Genomic DNA, 22,442 nt, shown 5'->3' with positions numbered 1-22,442 from the left:
AGTTTGGCTTTTGTAGGACTACAGCTGTCAGGTAGTCCTGACAAAGTCAGGACTTTGTAAAAGTTATTCATGCCATTAAAAGACAAAGTCCTGTCTTTTACCCATCTTAAAATCTTAAAGTTGAGGTCTTAACTTTAGGACTGAACTGTTAATATCACCTTCCAAGTTAGTCATAATTGCTATCTTTTTGAACCACTGTGGGGTTTCATCCTGAATCCCTGTGGGCCAAGGCTATGGGATGAGAAGAGACTAAGTTCCTGACCTCTCACCTCCAACATAAGCAGTATCCTTCCTACTTACATCATTTCTCCTCTTTTCTATGTCCTAAGGCTGTATTTTTGGTCCTTCTTCTGGCAGGAGCTTTCTCGGGCTCTAGAATGTTCTTGTTACCCTTCTTCCAATCCCTCTATTTCAGTCACATCCTTTTTGAGGTTGGGAGGCCAAATTGTGCACTGTGTTCTCGCTGAGACCACAGGCACAGCTTCATACGAAAAGCTGTACAATATCCTCTCAGTTACTCAGCTTCTTAGCAGTCTTGAACAATGTGCAACCTAATATCACAGTTAGGTTTTGGCTGTTGTAATTTGGTCAAGTGTCCCCACTGATCTCTCATACTAATCTCTTCTGGATCTGTCAGGACTGACTGTTCACACTCAATCATTCTTTATTCACCACTGATCTTCATCCAGCACTGTTCTGTCCACTTGGTGGAAGACTTTAGAATTAATACTTCTTGCTCCTCCTGAACAGACTGTGTAGTATTTCCACATAGATTTTGCAACATGGTGGCTCCAGCTCTCTCTCAATAAATAGGTAAACAACAGAAATCTTTGTTAATTTGCAGATGTATTTTTTTCCAGTTACTCATTACTTTTCTAATACATTCTCCATGCTAGAATATTGCTGAAACATTAGCCCTTACGGCAAAAAAAAAAGAAACCAAAAAACCCCAAAACCAAATAAACTGGTGGACTACATCATGCCTCTCTGATACTTCACTATTGTTTTTAAATGAGGATTAAAAGTTGGTTGCAAAGTCCAGATGTAAAGTGTTATTTAAATATATCACAGAATTAACTAACTGTGCCTGTAACTGATTCACAGCTGAAGCTCTGTTTCCAGTAGAATTTATCAGAGACACAAGCCTCAAATCACTGTGAAACCCCGCCACAAATCAAAGTCCTCTGGCATATGGGACCAATTGGTCTAGCAGAGGTTTGCTGCTGGAGCACTCAGCAGTTCATGCTTGAATCCCAGCCCTGGGCCACTCCATTTCTGCTCACAGCATTTTGCTGTCTTCAGTATTGCTCTGCTCTCCTTTGCAGATTTGCCAGGCACCCGTGCAGATTCACGGCTGTTCCTGCATGGCTTCTGGAAACCAAAACATGCCCTGCTATTCTAGAAGCCTGTCAAGGATTCTTCTTGCCTCAAGGCCCTCCAGAATCTGAATTTTGAGCTCCAAAGGCTTATCTGCCATGCAGGAATTCAAGACTTTGATATTGGATACAAATAAGCAATCCAGGAAGGACAGGAAAAATGAGTAGGACACAGTGTCCCTCATGATCTCTGCTTCATCAAGGAATCAGCTCCATCAAGGATGTTTTTTAATTCCTTCTGCTCCAAGAAAAGCTTAACTGGATGCTGTGTACCTTTGAGGACGAATGCTAGGAAAGAACAAGCCAGGAGAATTCCACTGACTCGACCAGCATTTTGGAGAAAGGAAACAAAGGAAGAAAGAAAGCCTAATGTGTATGCTGTGGTCCAACTTCACTTTCATCATCTTAGATGGAGAGACAGAGACTGCTGAAACCATAGCAGAGGCTGATATGACAGCAGGGTTATTGTAGATGATATCCGTAATAAAAAATGCAATAAAATTACAAGGATGCACTGGTGTTATTACACTTCAGAAATTAGATTCCAGCACCAAAAAACTCAAGGCATAGACATATTCTGAAATCTTTCAGACAGCCCTCACAATGACAGCATTGCTTCCTCAGGGCTCAGTCCTGCCTTGCCTGAAATTAGAGTCTGCCTTCTTTCCAGTTTCAGCACTGCAAGACTAAACCTTGGCATCTGTTCTGTGTAAGCATCCACAGGTCATTGAAGAAATTGCAGCCACTCTCCCTTGGATCCCTGTCCCACTCTTGTTTGTTCAGGAGTCTGCAACATTATCAATGTCTCATTATTGAATCAAATGCCACCACAGTGACTGAAATGCAGCCCAACAGTGGGCACTTCTTGCCTAGTTGTCCCCAAGTCAACAGCACACAGGGCAAAAAGACAACAGCAAAAACCCCTATGTGTGTGCTTGCCCTGCTCCACAACAGCTGCATTTCATCATGTCATGCACGTCAGGATCACTGTGTCTGGGTTGGGAATACAGCTCTGTTCTCAGCATGCTCCCCATTTTCTGTCAGTTAGTGCGGTGGGTGCTGAGTAACCCTCCTTCTTCCTCACATCAGCATCTTTAAGGCTTTAATATTCTGTTTGATCTGTTTGAGGCTGTGGGAGGAGTAAGCAATTTTCTGTCTGGCTTATTAGCTAGGCAAGAAATACTCCCCAATAAACACATTCTGTAGCATTGCCTTTAGACCTCTTATCCATGGCATTGTTCTGCCCATTTTTGTGTTTTTTATAAGACATTTTTGTTTAACTTTACGCATTCAGGCAAGTAGATATAATGCAAATAACCTGAGCCAATGTTATTTATAACTTTACTGCACATAACACCCTCATTCTCCCCACCACCCTTTCACTCTATAAAAATATACAAGAGTAAACAAGCACTCCAGAAAAAGAAACCCAGGCATCCAGTGTTAAAACTGAACAGCTAAATCTTAGCAGCAGCAAATATAACCTCACCTCCTTGTGAATAATGCCTTGCTCTTTAGTCTGGTTACAGATGCACTATGCTGAAAATACTATGCTGTGGTATCAGCTGTTCTCTACCATCTTTACCACAAGTCTGGAGGATCATATAAGTGGAGGCCAAAGAAGCCGTTGGAAGAATTGAAAAAAAGCAAGTATGTTTAAAAATTCGGACTTAAAACTGTACAAATCAGAATGAAAATGCTGAAGTATAGACAGTGTAATGTGAAAAAAAAAAGGAAGGGAAGGGAAGGGAAGGGAAGGGAAGGGAAGGGAAGGGAAGGGAAGGGAAGGGAAGGGAAGGGAAGGGAAGGGAAGGGAAGGGAAGGGAAGGGAAGGGAAGGGAAGGGAAGGGAAGGGAAGGGAAGGGAAGGGAAGGGAAGGGAAGGGAAGGGAAGGGAAGGGAAGGGAAGGGAAGGGAAGGGAAGGGAAGGGAAGGGAAGGGAAGGGAAGGGAAGGGAAGGGAAGGGAAGCTGAACAACTTTAAAGGAACAGCTTTGCCCAACTTTCTGCCCAGATATTGTGAGCAACGTTTCACATCAGTTGCCTGCAATTTCTTTCAAGGTACTGATAAAGGGGTAAGTGTCACTTAAAACAGAAACATCTATTACTCAACCTCCTGCTCATCACAGATGAGGCATATCCCTGGTTAACAACGTGGGCTTCATCTCTGTGAAGGCTTACAACAGCTTCAGAGCATTTGGCCAAAAGTCCCAACAAGTCTGCCATCAGGCTGAGAAGTGAAAGGGCACTCAAATGCTTCTTTTGTGTTGTCTCATGAAGAAAATCTTTAGAAGAATTTTACATGGAAGCTTTTAGAGAAAATAAAAATATTTATTTCTTTCCTCTACTGAGGATTTCTGAATTCACACTGACATTTGACTGAGCAATTACTTAGCATGCTGTACACCACATTTCACTTACAACAACAACGGACACAGTAGAGTTAGTTCCCCTTCTCCCCAGAAGATGACAATAGTGTATACTTTTCATAGAGTGTTACAATTTTTCAAGGTTTGGGGTTTTTTTTCTTTTTCTTAAAGGCACAAACAGGGGAAAATATGTTTGAAAGGAAGGCTCTATGATGAGAGGGACACTGAAACTGGAGATACAAAACTTGTTTCTGTGATACATTAAATATCCTACCATGGTCAAACAGACACACACAATAACATTTATATGTGCAAAGGATCCACAACCGTAGGTCTTCCACCACCTCTAGAAGTTGCTTCAGCAGCAGATTTTGTAATCAGTCACAGGCATCTGTAAGACAGAAGAATAAGGAACAAGTGTTAACAGAGAGACACTTCTCCCATCCACAGCTTATAGCTCATTAGAATTTGCAAGAATCTTTAAGATCAAGGGTGACTAATTCATCTCCTGGTCCTGTGCCATTCTGTGATCAGCAGATGACTGATATCTGATTTATCTGTGATCTAGGTGCACAGCAGGGGCAGCAGGGCTGTCCATGGACACCCAGCAGTACCCAAACCTATAAAAGGTGGAGGAGGTAAAGCAGGATCACACCTGTCAGCCTCCAATCAGCAAGACCACCCTCCATTTGGTGCACAAAGTGGGTGTTTTTACCCACCACGCAGCCTTATGGTTTATGTCACTTGTGTTGTTAACAGCACGCTGGGGAAAGGTAAGACAGCAAACACGCATTTGTAATACACCACCCAGCTCATCAACAGGAGCAGTAAAACCTTTAAAACAGACATAACAGCAAAAGCAATTAAGGAAACTCCTTCAGTTCAGAGCTACCTGGGGCGAGCACATGAACTGGCATACAAGCTGCCTGGAGGCCCTGGAGAGCAGTTGCTGAATTAGTGAGGATTGGAACAACTAATTGGTGATTGTTTATCAAATAATACACTAGCAATTCCACTGTGCTCTAAGAGGGAGGCAAGAATAAAGCCATTTCAGGTGCCACCACTGTGAACTTAGCATTTTTCTGAGATACGTAAGACGTATTCTTCAACTCTTTTAAGTGTCCATATGCAGACTAGACAGAGGCTGGCAGGAGGCACATTTATAAGTGCATTTATTTCAAGTGTCTCTGCTAGTTCAAAGGACTCAAACAAAAACTGTTGTCAAAAAAAACCACAGATGTAGTTTGGAGAGGAGAAGGAGGAAAACTTACCACTTTTGAGGTGGGAGGAAGGGATGGCAAATATGGTACTAATTAATATAAAGCCTTCTCCTTCCTTGCTGCCCCGCTGTCCCCAAACACAAAAAAATGAAGATTCTACTCTGCTCTGCTCTCTCAATACTCTTGGCACGTACCTCCTTCTCTCTCCCCCTCACACTCCCTCTCTCTCCATAAAGGGGCATGAAATGAGAAATTTTAGCAAGGTTTCTTTACAGAAGAGAGGCTTGGCTTCGAGCCCAGTATACATATGTGGGAGGGAGTCTTCAAAGAGAGACTCCCTCGGCGCTGCCCAAGAAAGCCGTACTTCTCACGGGCCGCCAGCGAGGCTCTCTGGGACTTGCTGGCTCAAGCCCCGCCAGTCCCTCAGAGACAATAAATGCCCAAGGAGGTAAAAACATCTGCATGATGCTGTCTTGAATTTTCCTTAGTTTGAACGTTAGGAAAAAAATGACCGCATGTCAAGAGGAATGGCTAAAAAAACCCAGAATCAATCAAAAAAAACAATCAAAAAAATTGGGGTATCACTAGATTTTCCCTTTATGTCCAAGTGCATGAATTAGTCAATTTACATTAAGGATTATTTGTTGTCTTTAGCTTCGTACAGATGATTTGTTTTCAACAAGTGCTTGTAGACTCTTGTACTGGTGTGTTGGTATAGTTATACAAGAACAGACAATTTACACTTTAAAAAGGGGCATTTGCAGGTATAGTTTAACATTTCCATGAACAAATTGAGTTATCTAAGAAAAAAATCCTTTTTTTTCCCCTAGTCTAACTTCATACATTCTAGGGCTTTTTCTATCATAGCAAGGATGACAAAACTATAATAAAATCCCTACCTGACACAGCTATGCCAGCAAGACTAAAGCCTTCCTCTCAATTAGGTTGAAGTACTTCATATTTAAGCAACATTGATATTACAAGCTTTTCCCCTCACAGCACAGTGCATCCTCCCCAATCACCTGGCTTTGCATTGCTTCCTGCCCATACTCTGGTAACCGTGGGTCTCCTAGACAACATTGACAGCATCAAGTATGCAACTGCAGGCTCACCTAGGGTCATTTGAAAGGAGTTTATTTTTGATTGTTTAAAAAATTTTCCTCCATCATGCAGACAGATATTCTGCAATTTCTGATGAATCCACATCCCCAGCTTACAGCCAATTCTGACCCACTTCTTGGTATTGTGGTAGTAAATGCTGTACCACACAGTTGAAATGTATGTTTGCTTTAGTTGTGTCTCCATCCTGTTTTAAAATGCACAACATGAACCAAATGCATCCAGTTTCCTCAGCCATATTTCCACTTCGAACATATCAGGAGGTAAACAAAGCAGACAACTCTTAACTGATTCTTTTTTTCTGTAATTAAGTGAGAGTTTCTTACCATGGCCAATGAAATCCAGAATGCTTCCGTGTAGATGCCTGAAAAAGAGAGAAAAATGTTTAAAAGACAGTCTTTTGCTCCATTAAAGTCTAACTAAAAAATAAATAAATAAAAACAAACTATTGCCAGCATAATTCTATAGGTTGAGTTAAATAAATAAATACTTATCTGATTAATTGTTGCCTGGAATCCATTTGTGCTTGTATCTCTTGAGTTAGAGGCCATATTAAAAAAAGTGCACAGGAGATTTGAAATCTGAGGACAACCTAAAGCTTGATTCTAAGAAGGCTCAATGCACCAGTACTTTCCCATGGCGTGGGTGAGACAGGTTTAGTCATCAGGTGTGACAGAGAGCAGTCTGTTGCAATCCAACATAACGTGGAGAGCCAACTAGAAAGCAACGTATTTAGCACATACACTGCACACATTACAATACCCTCAAAGAAAAGAAAATCAGGTGTTTCAGTACACAGGTTTTATTCAGGTCAGCTGCATTTCAGTCTCTCTGAAAAGCTACAGCAAGTGCCTGGATAGAAAGATGTTCACAATTTGGAGATTATTGCCAGACATCAACATCACTGTTATTCACATGTGGGTGACACACTAAGATACTATGGATACAGCTACTAAGACAAAACAACCCTTCAAAAGTAATAAAATATCTTTGCAAATTAGGACTTCACCCTGAATCTGGTTTTGTCCATCTCAGAATTCTCTTTTTTAAAATCCTTCTGCCTTTCTCTTCTGCAAGAACACTCACTGAAATCCTTCCACAAAAGCTCAAATTGCTTTTAAAGGGTAGGAGCTTGTTTGTCATGTATTTAAACAATACCCTGGCACAGGGTAGGTGTAATTACACAGGAAGAGACAGATGGGATTGGCTCAGAGACTAAGGAAGTCAAGCATCCTATCACACTCATGACTTTCACTTTTTCCTCCTCAGGCAAGTGCAAACAGCCTCAGCCTCTTCCCCAGTCCCACTGTCCCAACCTCTGTGACTCCCCAGCTCCCAGAAATCTCTGTTGAGGTGATTCCCTGAACCAGAAGTGCATTTTTGTGTACAATAGCCTTTGGGAGAATTTTCTTTAAGGGGTAGGTCCAAACACCCCTGTTGGCATGGGAACTCTTGGCATCTATAATATCCCAGGGCAATTTCACAGCTACAGGAAGTCCTTTTTGCTAGCTTTAAAATTGTCACCTAACCATTCTCTTGAGAGTGCTTGGCTCCCATGGCATGGGCAATGCCAAATGGGCATTTTCTATTTTCTTTCTCCATGCCTCTTGATAGTTCACAGACTTTTGTTTCTTCCTGCTCAGATAGATGCCCAAGTGTTGTTTTCCATATGGGAGTCACTTCACATTTTTATCAATATTTCCTGTATCATCTCCCCTTCTTCTGCATCCTTTCTAAAATGATGGAGCAGGGATGCAATATTGAAGTATGCCATGCATTTATGCTGCAGCATAAAGACTACTCTTTTTGTTCACAATTTCTTCACCAATCAGTCCCAGTATTCAGGTTTTTTTCTTTTTCTCATTCCTACTGCACATTCAGCAGACATTTTTATATAATTATTATAAGCCAAGGTTTCTTGCCAAATGATAATTTAGATTCCATCACTGTGTATTTCAATTTAGAATTGTTTATCTTCCTCTGCACTATTCTATGTTCATCAACATTGAATTTCAACTGGCAGGTCATCCTTCAGTCACTCTCTATGGTGAGGTTGTTTTGCAGTCTCATAGCACATCCTCACCTCATCTATCCTGTCTGATCTGGTAGCATCAGGAGACTTTTTTCCTCATTCTCCACCTCTTTCAGGACTATGCTGAAGAGCACCAGACTCGATAGCATGACTTCACTGCTCTTTCCATCCCTTCTCTAAAAGCTGGCCAGTTTCCCTTCACTTTTATTTCCTAAACTGAAATTAGTAATAATTAAGGACTTTGACCCTTACCCCATGGCAGCTTGATTTCATTGAAAGGTTTTGAAGATGTATAAATAATAAAACAAACAAAACTTAGAAAAAATGTTTATGTGATTATAACAGAAGCACAAACATCCTGAAGCTCAAAAGCCTTCTGTCCAAAATCTACTGTCCAACCCTTCTTTAAAGTAACCCTTATCCTTCACACACCAAGCTTTTAGCTTCTCCTTGAAATGACATACATTACCTACACCCTGGAACACCTCCTCCCCAGCCACAGGAGTTTCCCAGCTGTAGAGGATGTGTCACTTGCCTCAAAGAGAGCTTTTCTCACTGTGCTTTCTTGAATCACAGAGATCTGCTAACAGGAGGGCCAGTTCCAGACCCAGTGATGGGCTGCAAATGCCCTGTTGCTTCCAGGACCATCAAGCCAAGGTATGTAGTAGGAGACACCAGCTCTGGAGATATTTTCCTGTATAGTCCATCTGGAAAGACATTTTTTTCCTGTTCTTTTGTATTTTGGAAAAGCTGTAGCTCTTCTCTCCCATTCTCAGCCTTCTTGTACGCATGCATAGGTTGAACAATGATGCGTGTTCCATGCTCAAACAAACCCTCTGGTTTTGAATGTCATTCAAACAACACAATGCCACATATGGTTTCCCAGTGTTCAACAGCAGTTCAGAAGTCCCAATTTAGACTCTGAGGCCCACCAAATAAAAAGGAATGTGATGCATATGTTCCCAGTTCTAGCTCAGCAAGTATAGGCTAGAGGAAGAGAAAAACATCAAGCCTGGTAACTTAATATTACACCAGATGAACAAGTATAATTTTCTAAATAAAAATAATTGGCTCAAATATAATGCCGATAACCCTTCAGGGACTTGAGCTGGTGAGTACCATTGAGAATAATAAAAGAGGCAATTCTTACTGCATGCATACACTTTAAGAACAAAAACACAGTGTGAGAATTTTAATTCCAATTACTTGGATAAAGCTGGCTGCCCTGAATCAGCCAGCAAAGCACAACGGCTACAGTGAAGTACAAAACCAAAAGAATTGTAACTTTTAGACAGCAATCCAACCTCAGCTAAGCACAACTCCAGGATTGCTAGGATAACACACCAAGTGAGTACTGTGCTACAACATGTAGCGTCTTTAGGAATAGGATCTCCACCATAGGAAGTACAGGCCCCTGGCACACACCAGATCCAAAGTGGCTGGTAGTCCTCACAGAGCAGTGCTGTGGATGGAAAGGCGTCTGCTCAGCCTCTGCATGGCCCTTTCCTGCACCAGAAGCAGTACATAATTGCTCCTAAGCAATGAAGAGTTGAAAAAAATAAAACTTGAAGGAAATAGATACTGGTATTACTCTGATTCTGCCTTCTCCAGCAGAGTCCTGCTCACTGCAGCCTTAAAGCACAGAAGTAGCTGGTACTTCCTCCTCAGAGGAGACTACTCCAGAGACTGGTCAACACTGCAATTAAAGGATGCACTTATTCATTATACAGACCCTCTAGATTTCCCCAAGGTAACCAGTGAAACTCCAGTCTACCTTTTTCAAGGACATAAACACTGTGGGAATAGAGCAGTCAGCCCCTGCCATCCTGGCCAGGATGCACCTCCTGCAGCACACGTTGTTTCCTTAAGACCCAGTGCAGCAGGGAGCTAGGAGTGGATTCAGCCCAGCTCATTCACCATTTAAAAATTAATGGCTAACACAGCCTCTCTAGCTGCAGGTAAGGCACTCCAGAGACCTCTGAAAACTAATGTTAGCCCTCCAACTCCTGTTCCTATTACAGCACTAATCTTCAGGTTCATCCTGCTGCTTAAAGCAGCCTGTTAACTCTACCAAAGGACTGATTTTCACTTGGCTCACATTCGCAGAAAGGTAAATGCAACATGCCAATATACACATCCTGCTATCAAAGAATGACTTCGAAGGATCAAATTTTTAATATTGCATACTTATTTACTGATGCCTGCCCTAGCAGACATATGTAACCTAATACTGTATTTTACTGATATTGCAGATGGTATAACCAATCTCCTAAATTCTCAGCACTCTCAATGGATTAGTATGATGTGTGGAGCAGTTTCAGCTTACAAAGCACTACTTTAGTGCGTAGAGTTATTGATTTAACTTAGAAATTCTGCTATGTCGTGTATTTTTAGTGATTTACCTTTACAGTCGTGTAAGAACATCTTTTCTCCCCCAGAAAAACTTTGACACACTTCCTTATCCAATACAAAATATTGCTCCTAGTAGGATTTCAGGACAGGCGCTCAGTAATCAAAATTATGGACTTTTGGAAATTTTTTTTCTCTTGCATGGCTCCTCCCACATTACTCGTCTTTTTTTCTAAATAAAACTGGCATACCCCCTAAACTTTCCACAAATTTCTCAGAGAAACACCTGCAGTTATATATCAGTGTATCCTCTCCTCTCTTCCAGTCTCAAGCAGGGCAGATACTGATACATAGGGAAACATTTTTTCCCCCCATCTGGAATACTTCCCAAAGGTACTGATACATTTTCCTTCTCAGCGGCAGTAGTCACTCAATCCTCTAGTCTCCTCTTCTTTTGAATGCTGAAGGAATCTCCCATGTGCCAGCCCCAGTCTCAGTTCACAGTTCTAGCACATATGGAAAGCTGCAGCTGAATAGTGCATACAAATGACAGGAATAAAATAATCCTGTGGCATTGCTAAAAGCTTATTTTGAAAGCACATTTTAAAAACAAGACCAAACCTGAGAGCCACTCAGGAATATCAATGGCATTCTCCTCCAGCTTTTCTTCATCAGCAGCTGTCTCTGCAGCCATGCAACTCCAAATCCTACCTTCTGCCCTGTACCACACCTCTTTCATCACTGTTTATACAAGTATATTTTCTTCTGTTAACTGTTCTGTATGTTTAAATCCTCCTTTATTCTGCTATGTTAATCAATAACAGCCCCCACCACCTCGATCTTTCATTCCTCTGCTAATCAATGTGATATTGAAGTGCTTCAATTTTACCTTGTGATGACTTCACATGGCACAAACCATCAAAAAAGAAGCCTAGAGTCTAGCTCCATAAATATACTTTCCCCCTTTTTCTTTGCAGAGGCAGACTTAAATCAATAATTAAATACACCAAAAGGCTCACCTAGTCTGTATTTTTAATTACCCCAACTCACCACATTTTTGTACATTTAATGAATGATAGCCTTTGAATGTATTCATCAAAACTCTCCATGTCAGCCCATGGCCAGTAGGCAGTGATGTGGCATGTGACTTTACTAAGGCCTTAGACTTACAAATAGTTGCTGCACATCTGTTGATTCACATCCATGTGAATTCACATTCACAACATTCACATCCAACCAGTTCCATGTATGTTTTCTCTGGCTTATGGCAAATGCAGGATAATTCACATTATCTTCATGGAAAGAATACCATATGGTTCTATTCCACTTCAACACCACAAGGAAATTGCCACAGAAAAGATTTACACATTAAAACATTGCTTTAGTCTCAGATACTTTAACTTGGTTTACAGTGTTTCCACACCTTCACACTTTAAGATAATATTATCATAGTATCTGGATGCTACCAAATTCTCACTTATGTTAAAAAATATATTTAAGTTTATATCTAAACTTCTGTTATGGTAAATAAAACCCTGTGATTTCAGAAGACACATAGATCATAGATAAATGGGTCTAGCAACCAAAATCTTCTCTCTCACAATGATAAATTGTGCCATTCCAGCAGCTATTTAGACCTCACTGCCTGAACTCATGCTGACCTGAAACATACCCATTCCTTCATTACCCCAAGCTTTGTGTCATGTGCAGCATCAAACGACTTATCTTCTTCCTGCTTATAACACCTCCAGCAATAGCACTGTATTCAAAGTTTAAAAAAAAAGAAAAAAGACAAAAAAGCAGACTATTTAAAATGAACTAATGCTTATGAAATTAAAACAAAACAGAACAGCATACCCGACTCTGCTCTGTGTTTTGCAGCAGAACAATATCCTGCGGTGGCCTCAGCCAGCTGGGCTCTGTGACCCTCAGACTGATCCCTTGAGTGTGTTCCCATTTTATCAAGCAATGAACACTCCAGCCCCAAAGCCAGCAAGAAGTTTGTCACTGACTTCAGCTAAGAACGGGAACCGGCTCAATCATAAGAAACCTTGAGCTAAATAAAGCAGCAGGAAAAGGCACAGGAGGGAGGTGGGGAGGTGTCAGCTCGGAGTGCTGTGGGGCACAGCTCTGCTTGTTACCAAGGTTACTTGGTACTTCCCCACATAAGATTTCATTTTCAATCACCAATAAATCTGCAAAAGTTTGACCCCCTAGAGTGGGAGACTGGGATTGAAATTCATTAAATATGTGTTGCAGCCTGATTTGGGGCGGTGGGGCGGGGAGAAGTTTCCAGACATAATATTGTAGGCAGTTTTGAGAAAGAGGTTACAGAGAAATGTGCAGATAGGAAAAGCTCTTTTCCAGTAAAGACTTGTCACTATGGCCCTGCTTTGGGTCTGACAATAAGTATGCACATCAAAAATTTACTGTTTGTGTCAGGCATGTCTAAACAAAAACCTGTCTGAATTCAAACAAGGTGTGAGTCCACAAACAGAATGGAAAAGAAAAACACCAGTTAAAAAAGAGTCAACAAAGATATATTCAATTTTAGCTGCTTTAGCCGATAAGCTGCTTAGGCAATTTCAGCCATTCCCTCAAGGCTCCCAAGCCAGCAGGTTTGCTCCAGGCTGGGGCTGAGCAGGACTTTCCCTGAGACTGCAATTCCAGTGTGCTGAATGCCATTCTGTATAAAAGCATGGATGCCCTCTTCCTCCCCCCGTGTCTCCCCAGCCAAGACCCCATTTGCTCCAGTGAACATAGAAGAGTTCAGAACCAAACATCGTAGGGACAAAAGTGTCAGGCTTGCAACACTTAGGGAGAAATAGAGGGAGAAAAAGTATGTAGGTAGGGACATTTCTCTCCCTAAACCCTTAATGATTCACCTAAAATTACAATAGGTGAGAAATGGGATCTGAAAGTCATGGAAACTATAATCATTCACAAGTCTGGCACTGAAATCTGGCTTAAAAAAACAAGACAAAAAGTTGAGGCAATGTGGGTGTGAGTCTCAGCTCTGATGATCTTGGATGCAGAAGAAATCCTGAGACTATATCCAAGGGGTACCATTTGGCTGAAGAACTTTTGGAAAGGAGTCCAGGCCTGAGGTTTATTGGGAACAAACTAACATGGCAGAAAATACCAAAGTCCAAGCAGAGACAGACCAGAGGAAGATCCTTGATAAGGGTAATTTTTGTGGCTGAGCCAAAAATTGAGATTTCTGTCAAATATCTATGAAGTGAATCATAAAGGGGATTGGTGCTGCTTCATGCCAGCCTGTGAGAAAAATGCTCAGTGGCCACATTATTCCACTAGTGGCCCTGCTTGATGTGGTGGACAGGAAGATCTCTGGTCTGTCTGTCCAACAACTCACAGAGGTGCACATTTTCCACCTTTTACCTTACTTTGGGGTTTGCAAAAAGTGAGTTGGCAGGGAGCAACTTCTTCCCCTGTGCCTCTCATATTCCCTGGTCTGTTCATGTAGTTTTATTTTAAAAGGCTTGATTCTGTTACTTATAGCTGAATCCATTCCTGTGGTGCCTCAGCCTGTAGCTATCTACACACCTCTATCTCTTGAAACTCAATGAGAGTTAGGAAATTGTGTTTTGAAATGTGCATCTTGTCATTGCATAAAAACCTTATAATGTGGAGGAGACGAGAAATTAGATATTTTCCATGCTTGAGAAATAGTTATGGCCACATTGAAGAGTAAAACCTCCTTCCCCTCAAAGAGTATTTTAATCCTAACATCATCCAAGAGGATAACTTTTGCACTACGGTAAAATTTGATCTGAGCAGCCTCATTGACTTAGGACAGCATTCCTTCTCATGAACAAGCACAGACGGTATTGTTCTGGGATTTTTTAATGAATTTATTTAAAACATGGTGATTTCAAGTTTTGCATGCCACTTTCTGTTAGTTACTTAGGGAAATTTTGTTAAATAAAATCTGTAAGCATCACTACAGATGGGAAAAACAGAGCCCCATGAGAGGAGAATATTTGCCCCAATTCCCCATGCAACCCAGGAGGTGATTTGGAAGAGAAGACATAACCTCCTACAGCACAAGCCTCCTCTGTGGCAACCTAAAAGAAAAAAACAGATCCAAGATTATTTAGCTCATGCTGACACCTGCCTTTCAGTAAAAAGGCTGAAAAAAATCTTGATCAGTGCCATAGTTCATGTAGTTACACAAAACTTTCCATTTGAAAGCACACAATAAATCTGGCATATGGCCTGTCTCACTTGCCACTCTGAGAACTACCAGGACATTTGTTCCCTGGAAGGATCACTTCATTCAGATCTTGGTGCTGTTTCTTTCCCAGTGCTACATTAGTTGCATGGCTGACAAAGGAAAGGACAGTTGTTGCTAAACTTGCAGCATCTCAGAAGTTTCATCACCTCCAGGGAATCTTCTTGCATTGCCATTACTACTCCTTCCCTCTTCAAGTGCTGCTTCTTGATATTTGCTGTTTAGCACAGATGCGCTGTTTTCTGTGCAAGGGTTGGGCCAGCACAAGCCATTCAGCCTGGCAGTTTGAAGAAAAATGTTAGAATGCCTTTTACAGAAGAGCAAACATTGACTCATATTAGGAAATGCCACTTGTGCGATGCACTATTTTGCAAGACCACCATGGTTGCCCTGCCTCACTCTGATCAGCCACATTAATATTTGAATACTGGATGACAACAGTTGAAGATTAATTCCAGTAAGTTATTCATGCCTGGAGGTTCAGATTTCCAAGCAGAGGCATGTGGGCTAGACTATGGCATTTCACCACATCCCTAAGGAAAGTGCAGTAGGAAGTCACCCTGCCCCAAGAGGATCAGAGTAGCTTGTACCTTTGCAAAATAATCCCTCTTCCTGCTTCTCTCTCTCCAGGACACTTCACCATTGAAGATGATATGCCAAGGGCCTTTTCTTGCTGCCAGCCACCACTGCCAGCCAGTATGCTTACAAAAGGTGTCAACATACTCAACCTCGTATCCCCATAGGAGGAAGACACATCATTTATTTAGTCAGGGACGCAAAAAAGGCCACTCTCAGACAAGCAAGACAATGTGTTTCTGTGCTGATCAAGTCAAGACCTGCTTGGCTCTCAGCATTTATTTCAGTTCCATACTCCTTACATAAGAGTCTTCAAGCGAGAAAGACTTTGAGGACATGACAGTGTGAGAAGAGATACTGTCAAAACATAAGTGTGAGGGCCTAGGCGGTGAAGAGCCTCTCAAGAACGCTCTCTGCCACAAGGACAAACCGTTTCCCTTGGATTGTTTCTGACGCACATGGAGCATGAAACTGATGCCCGGGAGCATCACTGGAAAGCCAGGGCAGAGGGGTTCAGCCAGCCAGCACTTAACCCTCTGCAGGAGGAGATCCAAGGAGTGCCTGCAACCCACTGCCAGTTTGAGCCTGGGGTTTGAGGAATATAAACAGCAGTGAGGTTATTTGAGATATTACATATTTTTTCCTGAAGTCATCATAATACAAACTTTTCCTTGTACCGTGTGGCTTTTTTAAATAAGGAAGGAGAAGCAGCCTGCTTCTCAGGAGGGCCCAGCAATCCCAGCTCAACCCCAGCAACATCTAAGGGAGTGCCTTCAGCACACAGAATTCCACTGAAGACAGGACAAGAATTCCTGATTCCCACCTCTGAAATGGAACTTCAGAATCAGCAAAAAGAAAGTCTCTAGTATAACGTTCAATACTACCAAATCACTAGACAGAAGCCACCAAGACATCAGGTCTTAAACACATGGATCCAGTTATTATTGCCTTCTTGAAACTCACTGCCTGACATCTCCATGTAGCAAGTAACAAAATATGAAACTTTTGGCTAAATATTAATTAAGAGATATGCAAAGGAGTACAAATTGAATTCTTCAATATACTGAACACTATTTCCACAAACAATCCCATGTTTATGCTATGCAGAAGTTCAGACAGAAATCATCTTGAAATGGGACTTTTAGCTCCCACATAGGAACAAACTACAATAAAACAATTATTAAAAATAGCTGCAAGTTCTCTACCGATTGGTACTGAAAATCAGAAAGGTTTTTAAAATAACCAACAAGAGTGTGAGGAGTTTCTTGGGCTAAATATAAACAGTAAAAAACATTGATCTTTTAGGTTTTCTAGGGGACCAAAAAGTCCAAATTTAAATCCCTCTCCTTCTCCCTCCTTCTGTGACCTGGGCAGAGACAGGAGACATTTATAATGATGTGTAGTAAAGTCAATTTTTCCACTGCTTTGTAGTCATGTACCTCCATAAAACAGACAGAATGCTGCCAGTGGAAAGAGAGCATTTCTGGTGTGTAGCTTTCATCCTGCTATTTTACAGTGGGATGTGCATAAAACAGGCTCACACAGCTTTCACAGAGCATTACAAATGTCCAGGTCAACAAAGATTGGGCTCCTTGTCTGAACTGTCAGCTATGACCCTCATGCTGGGGTTACCTCTTCCAGTCCCAGGCCTTTCCATTTTCTCTTCCTTTCTGCTAAGGACACACTGAGCAGCCACCACCAAGATTCAGTCCCACCTTCTGGCTCACTCAGGGCTCAGGGGCTGGGGGCATTGCTTACCTGATGATGGCCGGGCTGCTCAGCAGTGCCCAGCGCTGTGAGGATTTGCAATGCTGCAAATACCCTGCCTCTAAAACACACAGCACTGCTCTGGCAAAGGACTGCTGGAAGTGATTCCATGCTGCTGTCTGCTGAGATTACACAGACCACTCCAAAGATTTCCACCCCTTTCACGTCTACTAGCCAGCCACTGAAGTTTAGTGGCACAAATTATCCATATTGTAATGCAGCATGTTTTATGCAGCTACAAGTTACTCGAGATCACCAACACCTCGAGGAACTGAGAAAACAAACAAACAAACAAACAAACAAACCAAGAAAAAACCTAGCCAAGAAAGAAAAGGGGGGGAAAATGTAAATAACAAGCTAGAAAATCATCTTCACCTTAAGCAAGCCATGTTAGAGGCTCTATTTTAAAAGCAGCAAGCTCAGGATTTCAGCCTGAGATACAGACAGCGTTGAGACAAGAAGTTTACTGCAATTTCAATATAACCAGAGGAGGGAAAAGGTTCAGAATATAGAGCAGGTCAAGTAAAAGGATTGTGCAAAATTGAAAACACCTGCAAGGTGTGGCACATATGGTAGATGTGCTGACTATATAGGAGTAGACAGGAAGAAAAAGGAGCTTGTATTCTGGATGGAAAAGAGCTGTCTACTGCCATGAGCCAGCATCTGAAACTGTTGAAAAATGTTACAGCCATGTTCCCAAGCAAACAGCATTAGACTGTGTTGGGCTTAGTCCTCCCAGTTTCACAGGGAACAGCATGGGAACTTACTAGACAGAGGCCAGTGCTTTCCCATTTTATCTCAGTCCTTCTGAAAGAGCAAAGAACATGTTCAGGTGTGAGCAAGTATTTGGACAAGTGCTGCTGCCATCCTGCTCAGTCTTTCTTCAGCACAAATTCTGGCAGGGCACAGACACCATCACTCTGAGCAGATTGTGAGTAAAATGCTGGGGGGTATGGTGGGGGGGAAGGAGGGAAGGAGGCAAGAAATCACCTGCCATGTATCTAAACTACAAGGGATAAGACATTGAATTAACTTAGCTGGGGCTATTTTCCCTTGAAGTTTTGCATAATAATCATTAGGAACTAAAGAGATAGGAAAAATTCTGAAAGAACAGTGGAAAATATATGGTTTTACAGCCAGTCATAGTATTTTTTCTTAAAATAAAATTGGTTTTATTAAAATATTAAATATTAGCTATAATAAGCAATTGAAAAAACAGTGTGTTAAATACTAGCAAAAAGCTCTCTAATAATGTAGTTTCAGAGTCACAGCCAAGAGTCAGCCAGGAACTGGTTGTGACAACTCTGATGCTTCCAAGGGGGCAGGAGAGGGAAGACAGGGGTAACTCACCAGAGGTAGATTTCAACATTACTCATTTTTTTCTAAGCAACAATCTCAAGAAGAAAACTTAGCTCCATGCCTCCATACTGTTCCTCTCCCCCACACCCCCAAATGCAGTCCCCCAGCAAGTTTATGTTCTGATCCTAGCAGTCCATAAGTCTTGTAATAGTCCATAAAAGCATGAATTAATAAATAGATAATTAGATCTAACTATTCTAACGATCCAATCTGTCCTGGCTCTCACTTCATTAATCCATGCACAAATGGCCTTCAAGCACAGGTGATTAACACTGCCAAAAGCCAGACATCCCACTTCTATACTTCACAGCAGTCGAGTATCTGAGGATGCAGCACACCCTTTCACATTAACTGCAGCTCCTACTCATCAGAAGCCCAAAGGAGCAGTACTATTGGAAATGCCACTTGATTAGTCTGTGACTTAAGGAGAAGAGCCTTATTTATTATTAAAGAAAAAATTCTCATTAAATTGCATTTTTCAGTAAACCTGGGACTAGCTGATCTCCACAGCTTTTTAGCTCGTTCTGGTACAGTCCTAAGCAGCACACCAAGTACAGAGCTTCACAAAGCTACCTGGAGAGAGTTTGCAGGGCCTTTTAATCTCGTTCTTATTTTAGCTAGTATAATGAAGATGGACATAGAAACATCTGGTGGGAAAGAAAAGTAGGATTTTCCCCCTTTGTCAAATTCTTACAGAGCTTCACTTTGGGGCCAATTCCACCTGTTTTCAGAGCTGCTCTTAGAGACTGTCTTAGATAACAACATTCAAGATTTGAAAAGTGAGAGGTCACATAATGCAATTACTTCTGATAATCAGATCTGCAGAGTTATTGAAACATCAGCAATGTTTGTCACTGCCTCACAGGAGCTTAAAGCACATAAACAAAATCAATTCCAAGTCCAGAATCCCAAACAAATAAATCAGTTACCCAAACAGATGAGAAAGAGGGAAGCAGTTTTTCCCGAAGCCACTCAGATTTACATCAACAGAACAGAGTAACCCACTGCTTCCAACCACTTTAGAATGTTAAAGGCAAAACATAAATTGACATCATAATGTCATCTTAATAAACATAACCAGCATCAGTATCACAGTCCAAGCCTACCTACCACTGGTCCAGCCTACCCCTTTGAATTTATTACTGAACAGGGAAACAAAATATGAAGGTGTTTGTTTGTTTATCTTTGAAATGAATTTGTGAGTCAGTATTCACCAACAAGTAAGTCAGGAAAAGAACACTTCCACACATGGTGCTCCTCCATGAGGTTCCAGCAAACTTTCTGCAGAAATCAGTTACGAGTTGTGTCTGTATAATAAAGAGTTCAGTCAGGTACTGTGAGAATTATGGTGCACAACACCTATTCTATTAGAAATAAATGATCTCATTTACATTTTAATTCTGTGGAACAAGGCGCTCTCAACAGGGCAGTTTGCTAGAGTTACTGAAGATGTACAGAAGTTGTAATTTTCATCATAAATGCACATTATGTTCTCATCAGAGAAATGAAAGAACCAATAGGCATATTAGAGAAACTGCCTGTCTGGGAGGTCCCTCCAAACCTTCATGAACACAGTCTCCTCCTATCTTGCAGTGTACTGTTGCACAGCTAAATATCACAAGAGGTTTCGTTAGTCAAATGGAAATAAGTACAGAAAATATTGTACTTTTCATTGACTCTTTGAAATTAAAAACACCATACAGATGGAAATCACACCCAAATATCTAAAGGTGTAAATAATTTAACTGAACAACTCTAAATACATACCAATAACTACAGAATGTACTGGTTCCTCTCTTTTATTTAGAGTTTCATTTCCTTGAATCATGTACTCCTCAAGTAGTATTTGGCAAATAACTATGGTTCAGTGAAACAACTAACACCCCCTCAAATATTAAAAGACCTTGAAACACACTCTTCACAGGTTATTTCTACGGTGGCAATCACAAGTTTATGGGGTGTTAGTACTTAAAACAAACAGAGATAGAGTCCTTATTTTAAGCTCTTAGGTAGGGAAGTAACATTAACCCAGCACTTTTATTTCTGAGGAGACAGACCCAATAATTAAGTTGAAAGCTATCCTGAGGCAGATTTTTCTTCAGCATTTCTAACTGGGCTTGCATCACTTTATATAGAACAATCATGGGAGCCAAAATGAGAACCCTTCCAAGTCACTTTCACTGGCTTTATGACTATTAGCATTATTGTTTTCATGACAGAAGAGCTTCAGGATAACAGAACATCCCAGGAGAGCCTATAGCTCTTTAGTGAGCATTCCCAAAGTAGGCTGAGAGATGATTTTGCACGATGCCAAGATTTGGGTTAATGCCAAACACAACCCAGACCAAGTCTCTGGGATATCCAGTATTGGGGTTTTGACAAGCACTGTTTCCTTCTTTCTTCTCTTCTCTTCCCATCCCATCTTTTGGGACTTTTTAGAAAACCTCAAGATGAAGTAGGGTTACTTCTGGATGAGGTCATCAGTTACCACAAATGGTATCAGTAAAATGCTTTCTTCCAAGTTTCCCAGAAAAGAAAAAAAAAAAAAAAAAAAGAAAAGAAAAGAAAAAACACTACAGAAGAAACTCCTTTCCCAAACTCCCTTTCCTGCTACCCCAAAAGAGGCAGAGGGCTGAAACAGCATTATCCACTGATACAGCTTTCATTATACATTGAAATATATTCAGATCATTTTCAATGGTAAAAAAAAGGAGTAGCTTGTTGAAGAACTTCCTTTAGATCCAAAATTTTATGTGTAAACGGAGAGTATTAATTTAACAGTTCTACCTACCTTATAAGCACACTACTGTCGAAGGAAATCCTCACCTCAAGTGAGTATTTTCACTCATTATTATTTTATAGGCCCTGCCTGAGAACTGGGGCAGCTCAAGAAGGACACCTCACAACAGCACACAGCTGTGTGAGTACCACACTGTTATCGTCTCTAACCACTCGCTGAGACATGCCTCGCAGCAGAGACAGAAAAGGAAGTCTGTACCCAACAGAGCAAGGAAAGAGTCAAAATTATTCCGCTCATTCGCCGCTCCCCCCTACGCTTATCATCATGCAGGAGGAGGAGGGTGATCTATTGATACTGGGTGTAAAGACAGCTGCTCTTCTGATCCAGCGTGGCTTTTGTTAGCAGCAGCAGAGCTGGTGAAAGAGAACAAACGCTCTCCCATACATGCATTGTTAGGGCAGGAGACAAAAGAATACCTGTTTTGAATCACTGAGGACTATTACTGTAACAAAGTACAAGATAACATTTCGCCAGAGGATACAAGAGATTCTGAGAGGAGCAACAATGAAACCAGACAACCTTTCTGTCATCTTATCAAAAACTGCTTGGAGTACTTACTGAACAGTGGGGGGGGGCAATAATAGCAAATAGAGAGCGAACACAGTTAATCTTTGCACAAAGGCTTTTTGATAAGTAATAAAATAGAGTTAAGAGTGGCGTGCTGGCCTTTGCCAACTCACATTGCTTAGAAGAAAGGATATAAGACAGGCCTAAACAATTTTAAAATAAACAAATCCATACACAACAGGGGAATGTTGCATGAATGAATTTCCTCATTCTCTTTTTCAAGCAATTCAAGAAGCAATCAAAGCACTCGGAGGTTTGCTATGCTTTTACATACATTTTTTGACACATTGCTTTACAGAACCTTCACAACAGCCCACTATCAGTAGCTTTGGTGTCACTGTATAGTATGTAAATGGAATAGGCAGATCTTTGGCATAAAAATAATAATCTCTGGTAAAATTACAGTACTACAGTGTATCATAGCATCAGAACTATGGAAATATTAATACATGGATCTTTGACAATACAATGTAAGATGTCACTTTGAGCAGTTATTATGCTAATAACGGATACTTATTATAAAACAACATGAAAGAGGTAAGCTATGTGGGTGTAGAAAGGGATATTTAGTATTCAGAAAATGTATTTAAAAGGGGAAAAAAAGCAAGTGCTTCATACAGTATCTAATCTCACATTAGGCAGATGAGGAGTTCCCTGG

At 41.1% G+C, this 22,442-nt stretch overlaps 1 protein-coding gene and 1 long non-coding RNA gene across 5 annotated transcripts in view; both read right to left on the bottom strand.

Moving 5' to 3' along the window:
• Positions 1-22,442, bottom strand: part of RBMS3 (RNA binding motif single stranded interacting protein 3) — a 701,354-nt gene that overhangs the window by 653,451 nt on the left and 25,461 nt on the right. The gene's annotated exons all lie outside the window — the stretch shown is intronic.
• Positions 3,685-11,708, bottom strand: LOC106860646 (uncharacterized). The gene is made up of 2 exons (XR_001403988.2): positions 6,409-11,708; positions 3,685-4,134 (listed from the first exon to the last, which is right to left on the bottom strand). It is a non-coding gene; the product is annotated as an uncharacterized LOC106860646 (long non-coding RNA).

This window comes from Sturnus vulgaris, chromosome 1 (assembly GCF_052056855.1).
Source record: "Sturnus vulgaris isolate bStuVul1 chromosome 1, bStuVul1.hap1, whole genome shotgun sequence".
In the NCBI taxonomy this organism is placed as follows: domain Eukaryota; kingdom Metazoa; phylum Chordata; class Aves; order Passeriformes; family Sturnidae; genus Sturnus; species Sturnus vulgaris.
Note: the sequence above shows the minus strand (reverse complement) of the source record. Positions and strands in the feature narration are given on the sequence as shown.